Genomic DNA, 20,787 nt, shown 5'->3' on the forward strand with positions numbered 1-20,787 from the left:
GGCTTGAATAGCATGTTCTTTTCTGCCATGGGGACTTTGTACTTGCCGTTCCTTCTTCTTAGAAGACCCTTCCTCTGAGTCTAAGTGGCTAGCTCTCTCCTCTTTTAGGTCTCAACTTAAGTGTCACCACTTTAGAAAGGACTTTCTCTCATCCTCAACCTCAGAGAGCCCTGGTGTGGTCACCTTTTCTACAACTTGCTGTTGCTGTTCAGCCCTAAGTCGTGTCTGACTCTGCGATCCCAGGGTCTGTAGCCCACCAGGCTCCTCTGTCCATGGGATTTCCCAGGCAAGAATACTGGAGCGGATTGCCATTTCCTTTTCCAGGGGATCTTCCTGACCCAGGGATTGACCCACATCTCCTGCATTGGCAGGTGGATTCTTAACAGAGTAACTTACTCTCTGTTGTATTACCTGGTCCTCTTTGCCCCTCTCCCTCCTCCTCCTCTGCCCCTTCTTCCTTTTTCTTCATAGTACTTCACCGACATTGCCCCGATTGTTTAGTGCCTGTTTATTGGCTGTTTACTCCCCTAGAAAGCATGTTCCATGAGAACAGAGGACTTGTATTTTCTCTGGTGCTGAGAACAACACTTGGCCCATCAGGGTGGGTCAATATTTCTTAAATATTGGGCAAGATATTACAGAAATATTTCATTACATATTTTCAAATCTTTTCACTGGTATAAATGGAGAAAAAAAGAAACATTAAAAATGATTGTCTTAACATATGCTCAGGCATGCTTCTTAACTACAGCTATCAGGATATAATAAATGTTGCCAACATCAGCAAACTCTTCTAATATATACACAGATGCTAGGGTACCACCATCAGAAAGGCATTCTTGTAGATGTAAAGGAAACTGGAAGACTGATGAAAGGATCAGGCCGAAAGGTTCTTGAGGTCAAGCTCCTTCATTTCAGTGATTCTTTTGGATCCTCTGAAACTATTGTGGGACATAGGACACAACCACAGCCTGAAATGGGCTGAAATAAAATGGAATGTTATGATAGATGCCAGGAAAAGGCCAGTGCAAAGGAAGTGAGAGAGTCCATCCCTAGGCAGGTTGATAAGAAGTCCGGGGCCCCGGAGGAGCAGAAAGGGGTCTGGGGTTCTCAAGGAGGAGATAGGGGTCTGGAATTCTCAAGGAGGAGGAAAGGACAAACCTTTTTTTTTTTTCCTCTACATTCCTTAGTCTTAGTCACATAAAACGTTTTTTTCTTTAAGCCTAGAACTGATGATTACACAATAAACAACTCAGTTTAAACTCTGTACTAAGGATTATATGGAGAACTCCTTAGAGAAGGAAATGGCAACCCACTCTAATACTCTTGCCTGGAAAATCCCATGAATGGAGAAGCCTGGTAGGCTACAGTCCATGTGGTCGTAGAGTTGGACACGACTGAGCGACTGAGGACTCTGCGACTGAGCGAGCCAGTGAGGATTATATAACAATTTATCTTGCTTGAGGACAGTTTCTCCTTCCTGAAAACCTTCTGGCTAATCCTGTTATCTTAAAATGTAAATTATGGGAGTAGGTCTAGTAAGATCTTTACAACCTTGAGACATTCTTTTGATTTATTGTAATAACCAATTAAAAAAGTATTTAACTCCCTTGCTCAGACTAGCAACGGGGGCACTTTCTGTCCCCCTTCTGATGTCTGTGTCAGAAGCTTTCTCTGCCCCTTTTTCACTTTAATAAAACTCTGCTATGCATGAGACAAGGTGCTCAGGGCTGGAGCACTGGGAGGACCCTGAGGGATGGGATGGGAGGGAGGTGGGAGGGGGGTTCAGGATGGGGAACACGTGTATACTCATGGCTGATTCATGCAGATGTATGGCAAAAACCACCACAATATTGTAAAGTAATTAGCCTCCAATTAAATAAATTAATTTAAAAAACAAACAAACAAACTCTGCTATACAAAAGCTCTTGAGTGATCAAGCCTGGTCCCTGGTCCCAAAGCTAAATCTTCGGAGATAACGAATCCGACACCGTTAATCATAAACGGTCAGAAGTGAAGTAGGTTACATTCTCAAACTAAAGATCATTACCGGCATAAGGCATCTAGCATTGCCCCTTGCCTTTCCCAACAAGCAGAAGTCTGAAATGAGGAATAAATCTATGGGTACAAAAGAAGGAACCCAGGCCTCCTTCCAAGGTGTATCAAAGAGAAAATAAGAACTGCATCTCCTAGGTTCCTTTCAGGGCTCCTGGTCAGCCACGCTGTGGTTCTAGGGGAAGCAAGGAAATCTCTCCCAGGATCATTGTCACAGGCAAAGCAAAAATCTGCCTACATGGCAGCAGCAGCTAGAAGCCCTTTCTAAGGGTCAGGTATCATCTAAAGGCTGTGTGTCTATTACCTCGTTAAATCTGCACCACGACCCTGTGAAATATGTGCTGTTATTATTTTCAGTTTTACATATGAGGAGACCAAGACACAGAGAAGGGAAATAGTTCGCCCCCAGTTAATCAGCTAGTAAGTGGCAGAGGCATAGTTGAACTTGGACAGGCTGGCTCCACTGCCTGTGGAGACTGAGAGCTCTGAAGCTCTTCAATCTGTGATCTTGGTTTTGGGTAGGGAGGATTTTTACAGCCCTCTTGTCTCTGGAAACAGGAAAGCCAGAGTCAGATACTAAGGAGTAACTGAAGGCTGACGGTACATTATGATGACTGAGAAACATGATGGAAACAGTGTGCTGTGATCCTGCTGTTCTCAGCAAGCCCCTAAGGGGTGTGATGGAAGGGAGGCTTGCTTCTTCCTGCAAGTGCCCCTGCATTATGTTCAGGGGAGAGAGGAGAGCATTTATGACTGTCTGAACAGGGTCCCCTTGGCTTTCTCCTTTGCTGCATCCAAATGATGCCTGATGGCCTCGCTCGTCCCACTGGACCTGCGCTAACTCAGAGAGGCAGCACGGCAGAGCGGAAAGGACTTGGACCCCAGGAAGAGGCCACCCTGGATTTAAATCCTGGCTCTGTCACTTGTTGGCTGCACGACTGCTGGCAAGTTACTGAACCTCTCTTTGTTCAGTTTTCTCATCCACAAGATGAGGTTAATAATAGTCATTTTCAGAGCTATTGTGAGCATAATCAATGAAATAAGACCTGTGAAAATGTCTAGCACATAGAAGGCACTCAATAAACATTACCTCCCTCTTCCCCTCCCGTATTCTTACCTAGAGAATTTCATGGACATGGGAGCCTAGCAGGCTATAGTCCATGGGATCACAAAGAGTCAGATATGACTGAGCAACTGACACTTTTCTCTCTTCCAAAGCCAGAACAAATCCTTACCTGTGGACTCTTGAAATTATGTTTCAGATCATGTGTGGTGCCAGAGTGAGTATCTCAGCATGGGATATGGGACACACCAAATTCGTTTACATTTTCTGTTTATGTTCTGGGAACGGAGAGCATTGAGCACAACCTGAATTGTAAGTCACTGGTTTTCTTGTTGAAGGTCTAGACCTAGGCTGGGTGGTAGAGGCAGGTGATGAGGGGTGATGGAGAGCAACGTTTACCCTGACCGTGACAGGAGAGTTAAGGCAATTCAACTGGATTTTACTCTGCCAGAGTCCAACACTTGTTTCTCCAAGTACAGTGAGTTACAGAGATAGCACGTCTTGTACCAATAATGAAAATAACTCTGTGAACAGCACGGAAGTGAGTTGGGGCTACTTCCGCCCACACAGAGATGAATTTTATGTGCAGAAGCCCAGTGGAATATAAATGAACTGCTGTATAAGAGAAAGAAGAAAGAAAAGGCTGGGACTTTAGGATGTATGCATAGCCTATGTATGCATAGACTTTCCTCTGTCTCTGCAAAGTAGGATCATGGACACAGAATCCCCTTCTTGCAGGGCTATAGCTGGTTGTAATAAAATGTCATGCACAGTATGAGGGAAAGCTTGTGTTTGGAGGCACTCAGTCTCAAGAGCCCCTGGTTCTTATCACAAACTCTCTAGATGCTCTTTTTTCTGTGTGTCCTTATTCAGGGCATGATTGACTGGCAGCAGGTGTTTGTTCATTCTGATAAATGTCAGCTTCTTAACTTTCACTTTGGAGAGGGAAGGGTGACAGGCACCATCCTGCCCGTGTTGAACTGAAGGCCTTCCCACAGTGCCTGCTGGAGGGCAGACAGTGTATACACGTTAGAGCCTCATGGCTGGAGCTGGCCCAGTCTCCTCTCCCCTTGTCAGTGTAGGGTGACTCAGCATCAGCAGACATGCTCCAGATGTCCTGCCAGCATCTGACTGATGTACAATCTGGGGAGCCCCCAGTCTCCCATGATATACAAGGAGACAGGAAGCCCAGGGCTTCCAAGTGGTGCCCTAGGGGTTTCTAAAGTGCACTAATGCACTAATTGAGCATCACTGTTCTGCTGTCTGCCTTGCTACTTCCATCCCTGTCCATTTCTCTTTTCTTAGTTGTTTGCTTTCTAAAGGCTCACTTAATCAAATAGCCCACTCAGTTCATCAAATGACTGTTGAAGCATACAACAGGCCAAGGCGCTGTCCAAGGTACCACACCCTACAGTTAAAGGAAATGGCAACCCACTCCAGTATTCTTGCCTGGGAAATCCCACGGACAGAGGAGACTGGTGGGCTGCAGTCCTTGGGGCTGCAAAGAGTAGGACACAACTGAGGGGCTGAGCTCACGAGCTTCGCATATTTACTTAAACTTTGAGAGAACGTCAAATTGAGGTGTATCCAACAAAATCCTTCTTAATAAATCATTAGTTATTGACTTACTATCTTCTCTGTCACGATATGCTTGTTAGTCTTGAGAAGAACTTAGAAATGTTTGGACATGACTCAAGCTTTCAGGAAGCTTACCATAAGTCTAGTTAGGAAGACATAATAAATAGCATATACATGGTAAATAATCTAAGAAATATACAATTAAGAGGTAAATTTTTAAGGAAACAATAACTAAAAATGCTTTATTTTTTAAGCCCTTTAGACTTAAACATGATCTTGGTTAAAATAAAATTGTATTTTTCCCTGAACTTTTTCTTGAGATAAATTTACACATAACATTTATCATAAAAATTTACCATTTTTAAGGGTACAATTCTGTGACATCATGGTAAAATTTGTAGCACAAACTATAATGACAGAGAAATTGAAAAAGATGAAAGATTACAAAAATCTGATGCTTTTAAAGTAAGTGTGACTTGAGCTCTTATTCGAAGGAGATAGATAGGACTGGAATAGATAGGGGGAACAATGAAAATATGTCTGTGGCACACCAACAAGATTTACCTGAATGTCTCCGTATAAATTAGAGTTTATGTAAAATGTTTATTCTTGTCTTTTGTGGCCATTTGAAAGTGAAACTACAAGTTTATAAATTCATAGTTCTGATAAGTGTGGAAGTTTAGAATTAAGAAATCTTATTTTAAACAAAATAAGAACTTGAGGGTCATTTTGCAATCCGATTACAGCTTTTGTTTGAATACCTTCAATAAAAATATTTCCCCAGAGGCTAAGTCTCAAGAAAAAGCTGTCAGTGAAAAATGGTTTCAATCTTTTAATTTTTCTAAGTAATAAATGTCCTACTTCTGTAAAGGTGACAGTTGCTGTATCATCTATGTGCAATCGGCATGGTCCTGGAAACTTCTGATTTTTTTCAAAACTAAAATTTTCTAATAAATTTGTCTTCATAACAGCGGAGATGACCCACCGACAAATATGCCATGACATTTCAAAGGATACCAGAAATCACCACATCTGGGAAAATGCAGCACAAACAAAATAGAACAGAAATAAAAACAAATTCCATGACCACATCCAGAACTTATAATCAGAGTTTATTTTAAAACACATCAGAGTAAAGCACAAACAAAGAGTCAAAACACCTAGATTCTATTTCAGGTTCTGGCACTTAATCACCTTGGCAAAGAAACGCTAGCGAGCTTCAATCCGCTTATCTAGGCTATCATCTGAGCAACACACCCACCTCTCTTTTAAATGTGCAATGAACTTACACAAACAAGAGATACCTGTTCCTCCTAGTTTGTATGATTTTGTTAAGTATCAAAATGGATCATGATATGATAATAAGATGGAAGATGTAATTAATATAGAAGCCATTCTGAGTAATGGCACAGATGGATCCAATCAGGAGTGTGTTAAGAGTCATTCTTGAGGCACATTTGGATCACAGAGGTGAAGACCAGACTCTCAATGTTAATTCTGGGCGCTATTTAAAACCTTCCATCCATATGACTTTGGACTTGTTTTGTATCTGCTAGAAAGCTTGTTTATACGTGTGTTTTAACTGTGGCGCTCCCGTTATCTTTCTCCATGCAAGGCCCCTTAGGTGGCATTTGCATTTAGTGGAGCGATTTTTGTTTTCAAAGAGAGAAATTTTATAAATTGTGCTTCACTTTTATTTCAGCTTGAGCTGTTTTCTCCTGGGAAAACAGCTTTTTGCTTGGCAAAAATGGATGTGAAGCATTGGCGAAAACGAAAGGCCGTTTTTATTGCAAAGAAAACTGCCTTTTGCTTTTGCCAAAAAAAGCAAAACATATGAGACAAAACTACAAATATTTCCCTGTTTGCAAACCCTGTGAAAACGTGATTTTTCACCAGTGGTGAGAATATTTTCCCACACCACTCTTTCCATTTCTAAAAATTATGATTTCAATGGTAAAAGTCATAGTTTACACCTGCAACACCTCATGACTGTAACAGAATATCATGAATATTACTATTAAACATGTTGAATATATTTTATGTTCAAGGTAATATTGGAGGACATACAGCCCTCATCCAGCAAGATTAAGATCTCAACAAAGTATAACAGAAGAGTCACCGAGGAATGTTTCACTGATGCAGACCAAGAACACTTGAAAAGGAAGTGTGTTTGGGTTGAACTTGGATGTAATGTGGAGTATGTCACTAAATAAATAAAGACTTGGGGAACAGCGGTGAAAGAGAAGGAAAGTGTAGTAATAATATCATATGGTTGTGCCACCTTTGAAAAATCAGCTCCACTTCCTGGGGTCTCAGATTCCATTTATGAAAATGATAAGTTTTGATGAAATGACCAGAGTCCTTTCGTATCTACAAATTTGCAATAACCAGATAGGAAGTAACTCTGTAAAATATAGAAATTGTCAATATCAAGGGATCTCCACTAACTGACTTGATTCCAAAATAGACCACTGAAGTCAGAAGTCTGTGTGGTGTCTTTAATGATTTATGTGAAGGTATTCACATAACAAAGTCAACTGGGAATTTCTTTGTGCTCCTGGTTGCCCTCAATATGCTTTTCCTAGTGCCTACACTAAGCCCCTGGGCTCCCCAGGTGGTGCTAGTGGTAGTAAGCACTCACCTGCCAATGCAGGAGATGTAAGAGACATGGGTTCAATCCTCTAGTGGAGAAGATCCCCTGGAGAAGAGCATAGAAACCTACTCCAGTATTCTTGAGAATCCCTATGGACAGAGGAGCCTGGCGCGATACATTCCAGAGTCGCAAAGAGTTGGACACGACTAAAGTGACTAAGCACACATGCGCACAAGCCCCTTATGGTGATTAAACTAATTTCTCCTCACTTTTAGCCATTCACCTTTTCAATACTATTAAAATATTCAAAATATTAACACAGATGTGACTCAGTCAAAGCAATTGATTTGCTCAGGAAAGTGGGGTGTAAATAAATTTGTGGTATGGGAATGCTATTTTGAAAGCTATTTAATTTTGAAAAGCAAATCTATGGATTCATTTATCTGCAAGGAAATGATAATGACTTAGTCAGTCAGTTGTGTCTGACTCTTTGCAACCCCATGGACTGTAGCCCATCAGGCTCCTCTGTCCATGGGTTTCTTCAGGTAAGAATACTGGAGTGGGTTGCCATGCCCTCCTCCAGGAATCTTCCCAACCCAGGGTTCAAACCCAGGTCTCCTACATCACAAGCAGATTTTTTACTGTCTGAGCCACCAGGGAAGCCCTATTTATCAGCAAGGAATCATTTTATTAAATAAAGATGTTTATCTCAAAGGATTTATTTTAACAAGTGTATTTTCATGGATATTGTAGAAAACCTTCCAAAGTTCCTTGCACTTCTTGCTACTGCTCCTTCAAACTTGGGTCTTCTGTTTCTCTCTCCCTCTAAGGCTGCCTTTATTGAATGGTGGCCATGAGTCAGACACGGGGCTAGACACAGTCATTCTCCACCCGTTTCAGTTGTTTATTGATTGTGACAGTGCACAGACGCCGATAGGCATGTGAGTATGCTTTCTCACTCATCCCATATGGCAAGCCCTAGGGGCGAGTTATTATCATCCTGTGTAACCAAAGTGGCCTTCTACAGGCCTTGGGTTGCTAAGTTCTGTTACTCAGCCCCCCAGAGACTGGGCTTGATCTGAGAACCTTCCCCTCCACGTGTCCGTCTATTTTTCTTCTCAGTAGGATTTTGGTGGAACTTTTGCATGGATGGTGTCGGGGTGAGGGATCTTGATGTGCCTTTTGCTGCAGAAGGACCAGGTTTACTGGGAAGAGGCTTCTCTGGGAATCTTATCCAAAGTGAAAAGCTGGCAAGGTGCACAGCTCCTGAAGCAGCCACTTGTTCCAAAACTGTTCCCTCTATACTGGTAAATTTGTAGAGGGGGCTGTGCTTTCCCTGTTATAGTTGGTAGAAGGACTCTAGCCAACATGCCAGGGCTCTTTGAATTAGAGCACTTTCTTATTCTTATTCTTATTAGAGCACCCTTATTCTTACTTTGTGTGGGCTCTAGATTGAACCTCCTGGCTTTGGGAAGAAGCTCTTTTAGCCCCTGTATCCATAGGGGGAGAATGTGGTGGGACAAATGTTATTCACAAAATCTCCCACGTGCCCAGGCATGGTGATGCCTACTTTGTAGAGGTGGGAAACAAACAAATGAAAAGTAAACAGATAAGTAAGAAAAACATCAGTTAATAAAGTGATACCCAAGGATATTTAGAGCAATTGACCTTCAACTCCATCGAACACAATGCTCTTAGAAAAAGTTTGTAATGCTCCAATAACCTTGCTAAGAAATTCATAGAAAATATATCTATTGGTATAATTTTAAAGTGCACAGTATAATGTACTTTAAATATAAGTATGAACTGCATTTATAAATATATTTTATGTAGAAATATAAATGGACTTCTCAGGTAGCTCAAACAATAAAGAAACTGCCCACAATGCGGGAGACCTGGGTTCGATCCCTGGGTCAGGAAGACACCCTGGAGAAGGAAATGGCAACCCACTCCAGTATTCTTGCCTGGAAAATCTCATGGACAGAGGAGCCTGATGGGCTACAGTCCATGGGGTCACAAAGAGTTAGACATGACTGAGCAACAAACACTTTCAAAACAGAGGAAATAAATATAAAATAACTTAGTCTATAGAAGATAAAAAATAAAATAAAGTTTTAATTATGTAAAATATATTTATTAAATATAAAAAGGAAACATAAGAGGAAAATAATTTATCAAAAAAGAATATGTATTGCAAATGCAAATGCATGAACTCAACTACACTAGATACTGTTATTTCTCTGGCGGTTGCTCCACGCTTCAGTCATATTTCCACTTATGTGTATTTTTCCCTATCAGTGCTTCATGCTTATGCATATTTATGTCTTTCCTCCAAATAAGGAAAAAACTTCCTCCACCCTCTTCTCTTGGCACATTACTATTGTCTGAAGTTTTAAGTCTGAAATGGTGCAGATATTTTTTGGTAAGGGAGGGAGGTGGATCATTGTTAAATCAAAACTTTCCTAGTATCATTTTTTTATTTAAAAATTATCTTTAAAGTGTACAATTCAGTGTTTTTTTTGTTGTTGTTTATTCACAAGATCGTGCAACTATCAGCACTGCTGCTGCTAAGTCGCTTCAGTCGTGTCCGACTCTGTGCGACCCCATAGACGTCTGGCAGCCCACCAGGCTCCCCTGTCCCTGGGATTCTCCAGGCAAGAACACTGGAGTGGGTTGCCATTTCCTTCTCCAGTGCATGAAAGTGAAAAGTGAAAGTGAAGTCGCTCAGTCGTGTCCGACTCTCAGCGACCCCATGGACTGCAGCTTACCAGGCTCCTCCATCCGTGGGATTTTCCAGGCAAGAGTACTGGAGTGGGGTGCCATTGCCTACGTATCCAAAATATTTTCATTGCCCCCAAAAGAAACCCTGTATCCCTTAGTAGCCTCTCCTCACCTCCTGCCTCAGCCCCCGGCAATCACTAATTTGCCTTCTGTTTCTGTGGATTTCCCTTTTCTGAACATTCTGTATAAATGGATATAAAATGTGGCCTTCTAAACTAACTTCTTTCACTTAGCATGTTTTCGAGGCTCATTCCTGTCATATCATATATCAATACTTCATTTCTTTTTATTTCTTAGTGTGTTGTTGCTTCTTTTTGGAGCAGTTCTCCTTTTTTTTTTTCCTTATTTTTTTGTGTCTTTTTTTTTAAGCTGGAGGATAATTGCTTTACAATGTGTGCTGGTTTCTGCTGTACAACAACATGAATCAGTTATAATTATATATATATATCCCCTCCCTCTTGAGCCCTCCTCCCATCCCACCTCTCTAGGTCATCATGGAGTACCAGGCTGGGCTCCCTGTGTTACATAGCAGCTTCCCTGTTTTACACATGGTTGTTACATACGTCAATGCTACTTTCTCAATTCATCCTCTCCTTCTCCCACTGTGTCTACAAGTCTGTTCTCTGTGTCTGTGTCTCTATTCCTGCACTGCAAATAGGTTCATCAGTACCATTCTTTTAGATTCCATATATATGCATTCAGTCAGTCAGTCAGTTCAGTCGCTCAGTCGTGTCCAACTCTTTGCAACCCCATGAATCGCAGCATGCCAGGCCTCCCTGTCCATCACCAACTCCCGGAGTTCACTCAAACTCAAGTCCATAGAGTCAGTGATGCCATCCAGCCATCTCATCCTCTGTCATCCCCTTCCCCTCCTGCCCCCAATCCCTCCCAGCATCAGAGTCTTTTCCAATGAGTCAACTCTTCTCATGAGGTGGCCAAAGTATTGGAGTTTCAGCATCAGCATCAGTCCTTCCAATGAACACCCAGGACTGATTTCCTTTATGATGGACTGGTTGGATCTCCTTGCAGTCCAAGGGACTCTTGAGAGTCCAACACCACAGTTTAAAAGCATCAATTCTTCGACGCTCAGCCTTCTTCAGAGTCCAACTCTCACATCCATACATGACCACTGGAAAAACCGTTGCCTTGACTAGACGGACCTTTGTTGGCAAAGTAATGTCTCTGCTTTTCAATATGCTGTCTAGGTTGGTCATAACTTTCCTTCCAAGGAGTAAGCGTCTTTTAATTTCATGGCTGCAATCACCATCTGCAGTGATTTTGGAGCCCCCCAAAATAAAGTCTGACACTGTTTCCACTGTTTCCCCATCTATTTCCCATAAAGTGCTGGGACCAGATGCCATGATCTTCGTTTTCTGAATGTTGAGCTTTAAGCCAACTTTTTCACTCTCCTCTTTCACTTTCATCAAGAGGCTTTTTAGTTCCTCTTCACTTTCTGCCATAAGGGTGGTGTCATCTGCATATCTGAGGTTATTGATATTTCTCCCGGCAGTCTTGATTCTAGCTTGTGCTTCCTCCAGCCCAGCGTTTCTGATGAGGTCCTCTGCATATAAGTTAAATGAGCAGGGTGACAAAATACTGCCTTGATGTACTCCTTTTCATATTTGGAACCAGTCTGTTGTTCCATGTCAAGTTCTAACTGTTGCTTCCTGACCTGCATATAGGTTTCTCAAGAGGTAGGTCAGGTGGTCTGGTATTCCCATCTCTTTCAGAATTTTCCACAGTTTGTTGTGAATATACAATATTTGTTTTTCTGTTTCTGATTTACTTCACTCTGTATAACAGGCTCTAGGTTCATCTACCTCAGTTCAACTGACTCAATTAATTTCCCTTCTTGAAGTTTATCTCCTAGAAAGTCTTGTGCTGCTACTGCTAAGTCACTTCAACTGTGTCCGACTCTGTGTGACCCCATAGACGGCAGCCCACCAGGCTCCCCCACCCCTCGGATTCTCCAGAACACTGGAATGGGTTGCCATTTCCTTCTGCAATGCATGAAAGTGAAAAGTCAAAGTGAAGTCACTCAGTCGTGTCTGACCCTCAGAGACCCCACGGACTACAGCCCACCAGGCTCCTCCATCCATGGGATTTTCCAGGCAAGAGTCCTGGAGAGGGGTGCCATTGCCTTCTCGGAAAAAGTCTTGTAGAGAGGCACATATCTCGGGTATAAATTTTCCTCAGACCAGGATAGTTTCATTTTATGCTCAAGTTTAAATAAAAATTGACTGAATAGAAATGTTTAGGTTCAAAGTATTTTTCCAAATATTTTTCTCTTGTTTATTTCTTTCCCTTAGAGGTCATAGTACAGTCTTACTTTTGTCTTCCATACCTTTTAACTTTTCTCTTATTCTTTCCTTTCTTGATGCTTTCTTTGAGAGTTCTTTGACCTGAATTTTCCAGTTCATTAGATCTTTCTTCATCTGCATCCATTCTGATATTTAATCTACCCATTGAATCTTTTACTTGGAGAATTATATTTTTCTGTACACAACATTTCTAGTACACAATAGTCACTTGTTCCTCTTGCAGGTGTACAATACCCTCCTTAATTTTGAGGGTTCTCAATTTTGCTCATTTTAAATTCTTGTTCTGTCTCTCCCACTAATTTTGTTTTCTCTGGGAAGCAGTTGTTTTGTTTTTCTCTGTGAGTTTATCTTTTCTTCTATGGAGATTTTCAACTGCATTGATTACCAGGGTTTGCCTTGGAGGAGGGGAGAAAACCTTGCTGTGCTTTCCAGGATAGCTTAGGTTTGAGGGTTGGGGCTGCTCCCGGAGGTGAACAAACCCTTGTATTGCATTCCTGCTTACCCACTCCCCATTTGCCCTACTTTAGATATCATCTGTTCCCCAGGGATCTCCAAGTACTTCTGTTCCAGGAAAAGTGGATGTGAGTGGGTGACATGGGGGAGAAGCTTGGGCTCCTGCCCATCAGCCTGCCTGCCTTTATTCTGTCTCCTCTTCAGGCAGGCACTGGCACTGCCCTCATGTTAGCTCTCCAGGTCTACCTTTCCTAGGTGCTGTGTTAATATTGCTGCACAAAATGATCTTTGCAGGCAAATGCAAACAAGGGAAGGGGAACAAGAGAAAGGAAGGTATCTGGTGGCTCTGGCCTTTACCTCCGGACCACACTCCTCCCTTGTTACTTGTTGAGCTCAGCTTTGTAGCCCTCCGATCTCAGCCTCTCCATGTGGTGTCTTCATCCAGGATTAGATTCAGGGGAGAGAGTCAGCATCTCATGCTACTTTGCCATTTTTCAGCCTTAAAGTATTATATCTTGTCTTTAAAATATGAAAGAAACATTAATTTGACTTCAAATCAAGGCTATTCTGACATTTGATTGGTAGGGCATTCAGAATAAAATGTGCAAGCCCTTGGATTTAAGTGTGTTTTAATAGCCTTTATATACAAAAATGAGATCATTTAAAAACTCAATGGTCTGATAAATATTTTATCTTAATAGAAGCCCAGATACTGAGCTCAACCAATAACTCCACTCTCAGAGAGGGTTCAGTTGGTTGGTGTTTGGCTCTCAATTTCTAAATATAGAAAGTGGGAAGATGCTTGTAAGGACATCTGTCTGGGCAATTGCCAGCCCTGCTTTCAAAGGCAATCCATTAATACAACTATTGGAGAGGGTGGGTTTTGGAGGGGGAGTATACATTTGAATCATTTCTTCATTCAAAAAATATTTATTGAAATGGCAACCCACTCCAGTATTCTTGCCTGGGAAATCCCATGGACAGGGGAGCCTGGGGGGCTCTTGTGTCCATGGGGTTGAAAGAGTCGGACAGACTGAGCAACTAAACAACAGCAATACTGTGTGCCAGACTTGATGCTAATATCTTCAAAAGATAGTCTTTTATGTGAGTGATAACCAGAGTTTTAAAGTATAAACTGATCATATATTTCATAACATTGAACATATATTCTGAAGAGAGAGTTCTATTCTTGTTCTGTTAAAATTCTGGCCTGTGCTAAAGTTAGACTATGTTATCCAAGAAACTTTATTCCAATGATACTTTGATGGTTCAAGAAATACTATATCAGAGAGATGGCTATTTCTGTAGACTACCCCTTTAGACTCTTGGTGTGGAAAAGTTGGCATCCTGGCCTGCAGACATGGAGCCAAGAGCAGAGAATCAGCAGAGGGACTCCTAGGCAGATACTGGGGTTATTTTGGCCCATATGTAGCACAATAAATTATCTGGAAACTAGTTAAAATGTGGGTTCTAGGATCTTTCCAAGAGATATTGAACTAGTGTCTCTAGGGTTGCTGGCCCTGACATATGAAAAATTTGGGGTCTTGTCTAAGTGTGGATCCTTTCTGTGATCCTAGGGCAGACCAGATGGGAACTGCTCACATGGAAAGAAGAAAAGGGTGGCCCCAGTCAGTTCAGTCAGTTCAGTCGCTCAGTCGTGTCCGACTCTTTGCGACCCCATGAATCGAAACACACCAGTCCACCACCAACTCCTGGAGTTCACTCAGACTCACGTCCATTGAGTCGGTGATGCCATCAAGCCATCTCATCCTCTGTCGTCCCCTTTTCCTCCTGCCCCCAATCCCTCCTAGCATCAGAGTCTTTTCCAATGAGTCAACTCTTCGCATGAGGTGGCCAAAGTACTGGAGTTTCCAGGGGACAGGCAACTATAGAGAGACACTGGAGTCATAGTTAAAATGAATTAATACTAGTTAGTTAAAATATGGAGAAGGCAATGGCACCCCACTCCAGTACTCTTGCCTGGAAAATCCCATGGATGGAGGAGTCTGGTGGGCTGCAGTCCATGGGGTCTCGAAGAGTCAGACATGACTGAGCGACTTCACTTTGACTTTTCACTTTCATGCATTGGAGAAGGAAATGGCAACCCACTCCAGTGTTCTTGCCTGGAGAATCTCAGGGACAGAGGAGCCTAGTGGGCTGCCGTCTATGGGGTCGCACAGAGTCGGACACGACTAAAGTGACTTAGCAGCAGCAATTAAAATATATTCATAAGAGCTGAGTTGATAAGTTCTGAGAAATAAGATTATGTTGAAGATAAACATATGTGATAATAGAATTGTTCACATTTCATTGTGTTATGAAAGGGGAGCCAAGAGTTAGGTATAGGATGAGTAAAGCAAATTAAGATCCAGAGCACCAAAACATGGTAGAACTTAACTTTAATTAGAGCCTTGTGTCTGTTGTCATGCATGAAGACCCTGTCAAAATTCCACTTGTGGATAGAGAGATTATTTTTCAAAGTCCTTAAGGGCTTCCCTGGTGGCTCAGATGGTAAAAAAAAAAAAAATCTGCCTGCAATATAAGAGACCTGGATCCGATCCCTGGGTCAAGAAGATCCCCTAGAGGAGAAAATAGCAACCCACTTCAATATTCTTGCCTGGAGAATCCCCAGAGGAGCCTGAGGGGCTGCAGTCCACAGTGGCACAAAGAATTGGATACAACTGAGCAGCTAAGCACACGTGTGTGTGTGCGTCGCGCGCACACACACACACGCACACACACACAGGTGTCGCTAGACATAAGAGATGTAGTTTGATTACTGGGTTGGGAAGATCCCCTGGAGAAGGAAATGGCAACCCACTCCAGTATTCTTGCCTGGAGAATCCCATGGACAGAGGAACCTGGAGGGTTAAGGTCCACAGGGTCGAAAAAAGTCAAGAACAACTGAAGCGACTAAGCATGCAGGCAAGGGGGACAATGCCGTACTCATATGTCCATTCACTCACTGATTTATTCACTTGATCAAGCAGCTAGATGTGACATATTCATCACACAACAAATGCTGAGGGCCTCTTGCATGGCAGGCATTGTATAAATGTAAGACTAGAAAGGTAGGCAGGGGCTAAACCACCCAAGGCCAGGTATAGTTTTGTTCTTATCGTTAAAGCAAATGGAAGTCACTGAGTGAGTCTAAGAAGAGAAGTAACACACTCACATAGCATGTTGAAAAACCATTCCCCTGCAGTGCGGAGGAGAGATTGGAGGGGACAGCCATGGCTGCAGGCAGGCCAGATGGGAGACTATCAGTTTCCAGATGAGAAGCAATGGTTTGGACCGGGTGGTACAGAAGTAACAAGAAACGGACAGATAGATAGTTCCGAGATAAAATTACATTGGTAGGACATGATACTAGATTGAGTATGGAGAGTTGGGTCTTCGTTGCTGTACCTGGGCTTTCTCTAGCTGCGGTGAGTGGGAGCTGCTCTCCAGTTGTCGTGCACAGGCTTCTCACTGCAGTGGCTTCTCCTGCTGTGAAGCACGGGCTCTAGAGCTCAGGCTCAGTACTTGTGGCACTTGGGCTTAGTTGCCCCGCGGCATGTGGAATCTTCCTGGATCAGAGATTGAACCTGAGTCCCCTGAGTTGGTGGGGAGATTCTTAACCACTGGACCACCAGGGAAGTCCTGTGGGGAGCTTTCTAGGGAGACGGAGATGCCAGAAATCACTCCCAGACTTCTAGCTTGATCAGCTAAATGGATGATGGTGCCATCATTCACTGAGAGAGAAAACAATGGAAGAAGTTAGGCCTGAATTACGATGCTTAGAGTCAAGCCATGTCCTCTGGCTACTTCTGCTCCCCTCGTGCCCCTAACAGACCCTTTGATTCCCACCATAGTCCCTTCACTGACCACTTTGGCTACCTCCAAAGAGCACTGACTCGTCATTATCAGGGTCATGCTCTGGAGAAAACTGTTTGCTAAACTAGTTGATGACCATTAAGGGAAGGCCATTAGGTAAAATAATTGGGAAGGGACATGAAATTACCAAGTCCCACCCCAGCAATGGTGGGAAGAACCTGGATGGTTTAGTTTGGGAAATTCTTTGATATGGTTACCGAGCCGTTGGCATTCACCTTTCTGGCTTTTGTAGGTAAGCCCTTCCCCCACACGTTTATCTGAGTTGGTTAACAAGCATGGCCTGTTTTGAGTCTCCTTTGTTGCTAGCCCCCCCTTTTTTTTCCTGACTGCTCTGGAGCTTATGAATAGGAAAATGTTGAAAAGGCAGGCAGAAAACCTTATTCAGCCAGACAATGATGTTTTATTGATCCCACCATGTACAAAACACTATTAGTTTTTTGAAGAGGTAAGAAAGAAATGGCTCCCAATAAAAGAAAAAGGAGAAGCAAAAATAACCAGGTAATCCATAAATTGTACAATCAACTCTTAAAAAATTTAAGGGAAGTGTGGTCAATTACCAGGAGGCCCTTGGGACAAGAGCTGGGAGGTCAGCAGAGGCAGGAGACCAAGTTTTAGTGGTTTATTTGAGGGTGGGGTGGATGCTGGCAAGCTGCTTGGAACTATGCAGGAGTACTGAGGCTAGAATTTTATAGACTTTGGCTGTTTCTTGTCCTCTCAGTTTATTGCTGGAAAGGATCACTAAACTCCCAACCAGGAGTAAATCAAAAGTTATAAACACATCTTCCTGGAAAACATACCCTCTGTATGTAATTTTCGAGAAAATGGAATTAATTCTCCCTATTTAGTGTGTGAGGTGACCACCTAAAACTATCAAAATGGAAAATAATGTTTAGAGAATGTTACAGGGTAAAAGAAGATTCATTTTGAGACTCAGAAATAAGAAGGGAGTCCATCCACACATGGAGGGTGTAGGGCCTCAGGAGTTTCTGAATAATGTCATGTAGGGAACGTAGGGAACAGTGTGGAAAACTGAGGGAGTGGCTTAAATATCATTTTCTGGCTGCCTGCTGAGTACCTGAATCAGGCCCTGCAGACTGTCCTCTTAACAATCCTGTCAAATGGATTTTGTATCTCCACTTTTACAGAAAAAAATACGAAGGTTTGGTGATACTGGTCACACAGCTAATACAGGACGGAAAAATATGCATGTATGCTCAGTCGTGTCCGACTCTTTGCAACCCCATGGATTGTAGCCCACCAGGCTCCTCTGTTCATAGAATTTTCCAGGCAAGAATACTAGAGTGGGGTGCCATTTCCTTCTCCAGGGGATCGTCCTGACCCAGGGATTGAACCCATGTCTCCCACATTGCAGGCAGATTCTTCACTACTGCACCACTCAGTCAGACCCAGAAGAGTTCTGCTGGATTGCATAGTCTGTGACTTGGTGTTGTCTCCTGTTGTCAGTGCCCTTCCCACTCCTTTGGTTTTTTCCCCCAACACTGTAGAGAATTACTCAGGCTATGAGCTGCATAAAAGGTTCCCACAGCTGCCTTGTCCCCAAGGCACCGGGCACTTACAGCAGCGGTTGTTTCTGAGTGTGGTCCCTGGGCCAGCAGCCTTGGCATCACCTGGAACTTGTCAGATGTAAACATTCTCAAGCTCCACCCCTGAACTAATGAACAGGAACCTCTAGGGTGGGACCTAGCCATCTGTGTTGTAACTAGCCCTCCAGGGGATTCTGAGGAAACCAGTGACTTGGAGGGATTCCTGGGGAACTTTGCCAGGGCCTCTCCAAGTACTCTAGAGTAACTCAAGGAAGTAACTAAGAGCTCTCCAGGGCTCAGCTTTCCATGGGTGGCAGCTCCTTTCCTGAGGGTCTACACGGGGGCCTCTGCCATCTATAGCATGTGCCTGGCACTGTAGGAAAAGCTCCCGGAGGCTTCCTTCTCCAGCCATCTGGCCTTGACTCTCTGGGACTTATAAACCAGGCTGGCTGGTTCTCCCTTGCCATTACAGAAAAGAAAGTCGCCCAGCCAGGTGGAGGCTCTCGTCACATTCCCCTCTGTGTTCACATCCTCTCCCTGGTGGAGAAGCTGGCAGCTCGGAGGAGAACAAGATGCTCTGGCCAGAGCTCCTGCAGGCTGAGGCTCGTGGGAGGAGGGCCTCATATTTGAAGGGGTTGTGATCCCACACCTGGGAAAGGTGTGTACTTCCTCAGAGAAGCAGGTAGGGGGCCAAAGACAATGTGCCAGAAAAAAAGACTTCCAGTTGGTGCTAACTCAGAGGATGTGGGTGTTAAATGGCAGCCTGTGGCAAAAGGAGTTGAACACAGAAAGCCACACATACCTGAGACCAGGAGTCACACATGGAGACCGTCCAGATTAAATAATAGGTGTTAGACGTTAGAGCCTTTCCAAGTTTCTAAAATATCATTAGCTGGCTGATACTGATGTAGCCAGTCCATAGACCATTATCTGGAGACCACTGCTGCCTTTCACAATATGATGAGTGCCTGCCTGCTCCAGATAAAGGCCAGATAAGGATTTGTGTGAATTTTCATTAAAGTCACTTGAAACTTTGTTTTTAATTAGTTGGTACATTGGCTTGACTGTTTTCACAGAGATGAAAAACAGAGGGCTAAATCAGACAGAAGATTTATTTCTCTTTTACATTAAAAAGTCTGAGCTGGCTGGGCATCCAGAGTGGTGTGCTGACCAGATGGATCCATAGTGTTACCCCACTGACCCAGGACACTTCTCTCTTGTTGCCTGCCCCCATCCACGTGACCAGAACTGGCTCATCAGTGCCACAACAGTGCTCCAACCCTTGGGAAGAGGCAAAAAGCTGAGGCAGAGTGCAGAGTCAGCTTGGTCTGCTGTGGCAGCGTACTACAGACTGGGCAGCTTAAACAATAGATATTCATCTCTCTTAGTCTGGAGGTGGCAATTTTGAGATCAGAATGCCAGTGGGATCAGGTCCTGAGGAAGGCTCTCTTCCTGGCTTGTGGAGGACCATCTTCTTGCTCAATCCTCACATGGCAGAGAGAGCAAGCTCTGGTCTCTCTCTCTCTTTTTGTCCTATAAGGGCTATAATGCACTTCCCTGGTGGCTCAGATAGCAAAGAGTTCACCTGCAATGCAGGAGACCTGGATTCAATCCCTGGGTCAGGAAGATCCGCTGGAGGAGGGAATGGCTACCGACTCCAGTATTCTTGCCTGGAAAATTCCATGGACAGAGGAGCCTGGTGGGCTACAGTCCATGGGGTCCCAAAGAGTTGGACACGACTGAGCAACTAACACACACACACACACACACACACAAGGACTGTAATCTTGTCATGGGTCCCTACCTTCATGACCTTCTCTAAATGTAATTACCTCCCAAAGGTCCTACCTCTTAATTTTGTTACATGAAGGTTAGGACTTTCACAGAGAAACTTTGGGGGGAAACAAACATTGAATCCACAACACAAGGCAAACAGCTTCTTGTTAATTATGTAACCCCAAAGTTACAGGCTTTGCTTTTCACTCACATCTTATTGGTTAAAATCCGTTCACATGATCACATCTGTTGTCAGGGAAGTGGGGGAACTAAAATCTTTATCTGAGTAGCCATCGCTCAGCTAAAATTCGGAGAGTTTGGGTAGTAAAAGGAGAAGGAGAAAACGGTTACTGAGAGTTAATTCATTTCTTCCCAAAGGGCTTTATCACTATAGCTCTCTTTCCCAAGCCCACACTTTTCACCCTTATGCTCTGTCTCTTGTCCTGTCTGCGTATGTGTGCTGCCCTCCTTTGTTCGTACGTGAGGCCCTAGACGTTGTGAAGATCTCTCAGAGGCTGTGACCAGGTCTGGACCTGCCGCACTGGCTGTCATATCTGAAGCTGCCTAGAGCTATGTTTCCTACGGTGAGGGTGGGTGACTGAAGGTGAAGGTAAGGACTCAATAAATGACGGGGTCCAGCGGTCCTGGACTCACCCCCTATTGCCTCACTTAATGGAGACAAATGTGCCCTCCACGGAGAAAGATTATAGTAACGACATCAGACATCGCCTCTGCAAGATGCCTGGC

The 20,787-nt window shown here is 43.4% G+C and overlaps 1 long non-coding RNA gene across 1 annotated transcript in view; it reads left to right on the plus strand.

The window, feature by feature from the left end:
* Positions 1–7,179, plus strand: part of LOC147356766 (uncharacterized) — a 45,517-nt gene extending 38,338 nt beyond the window's left edge. The window contains exons 2-3 of the long non-coding RNA XR_015143517.1: positions 3,318–3,430; positions 6,745–7,179. This is a non-coding gene — a long non-coding RNA (uncharacterized LOC147356766). The remainder of the gene's footprint in view (positions 1–3,317; positions 3,431–6,744) is intronic.
* Positions 7,180–20,787: the final 13,608 nt, after the last annotated feature.

The sequence above is a fragment of the Bos grunniens genome, chromosome 16 (assembly GCF_055505025.1).
Source record: "Bos grunniens cultivar Pamir isolate PY7600 chromosome 16, Bosgru_T2T1.0, whole genome shotgun sequence".
NCBI classification, from domain to species: Eukaryota; Metazoa; Chordata; class Mammalia; order Artiodactyla; family Bovidae; genus Bos; species Bos grunniens.